We start from the raw sequence: 1,417 nt of genomic DNA, 5'->3' as shown, positions 1-1,417 counted from the left end.
AACATGCATTTTTTCCAGGATCAATTTCAGTGTTTTGGTATGCTTTATTAGGGTGGACTGGTCGAAATTTCAAAAAAACAAAAAACAAATGTAATTTTTAAAAAAACCAAAGTTACACTTACAGCACTACATTTTTTTCTCCCCAATCCATTCCCAAGTTGAGCAGGGCATGCATATGATAGGTACTTTGTGTGCTTTTATCTAATTTCATATTTTTTGTGGATTTAAGGTTTTTTCTGCTGTGTTTTATACTTTTTTTAAATTTTTTTTAAAATTTTTTTTTAGTAAATCACATCATATAGTAGTTAGTAACTGGTACTTAAGCAATTGCAGCATTCTTACTGGTAAATATTTTGACCAAGTAGTTACAACTGGGAAATCTTACAGATATATAACTTGGTGCTAAATGACACTGAAGCCAAAAAAAATGAATACTATGGAAATCACGTCAGACAAAGTCCACAATGAAAGATGATTCAACTTGAATTATCTGGATTAATGTTTTATAGTCAATGCACAATATTTGCAACCATCACACCGTCAACTCAACAGTCGTACAACTGCCTTGAGTCATAAGCCTGGGAATATTTCCATCGATGATATTCATGCTATATGGTGTTAGCACAGCACAGTAGTGGTATGTTTGGGTGTGTCTTTAACCAACTGATAAGTTTCTCAGTCTGTCTGGTGAACATTAAATCATCAAATTCCAGGCTTTAAAATGATAACCTGTAGAAGACAGTACAAACCCTACTCATGTTCTTACATCTAAGTTGCCTCAAGCAGTTAATTCTAAGCAGTGTCATTTACTTGTAATTTACAAGTAATTTCTTTATTTTGAGCTTTTCAGTATCCTAAAGCCTACTTATTCACCAAATACCCTTGAGGTCACAGTTATTGCTTGACCTATTACCAGCAGCTGACGAAACAACCTCTACTCATCACAGTCTCGATTGCCAGGGTCACCAGAAGAATTTACTGAGAAAACCATGAATACTGGAGCAAAAAGCTGGACTGTGTTCATACTGCCACCAGTCTTCCTTAAAGCTTTCCATATTTTCTAGTCCAGCCCAAGTCTTCATTTGGTAATCACCAATGTCAGCAGATATCACATTCACCAGGAACTATGGAAATATTGATACACGTCTGTTTGTATTCATGGGTTGATAAGGTATAACTCTTCAGTTAGAGAAAATATACATACCTTTCCCTCCTCTGCTGACTGTGCTGAGGATGAAGATTTCCAGTTGGATTATTTCCTCGTCTTTTTTTGTTCTGAATCTTAGAAACCTCAGAAAATGTGATACATCTGAAAAACTATTGAATTATCTCTCTGTCTCTATCCCCTTGCTCTGAACTCTCCAGGGATGTATTGGGGCAGAGGTGCCCCTCTATTGTTGGTTTGGCCCCTCCTCAC

Source organism: Stegastes partitus, unplaced genomic scaffold (assembly GCF_000690725.1).
Source record: "Stegastes partitus isolate 25-593 unplaced genomic scaffold, Stegastes_partitus-1.0.2 Scaffold622, whole genome shotgun sequence".
Classification (NCBI taxonomy): domain Eukaryota; kingdom Metazoa; phylum Chordata; class Actinopteri; family Pomacentridae; genus Stegastes; species Stegastes partitus.
This window is presented reverse-complemented; position numbering follows the sequence as displayed.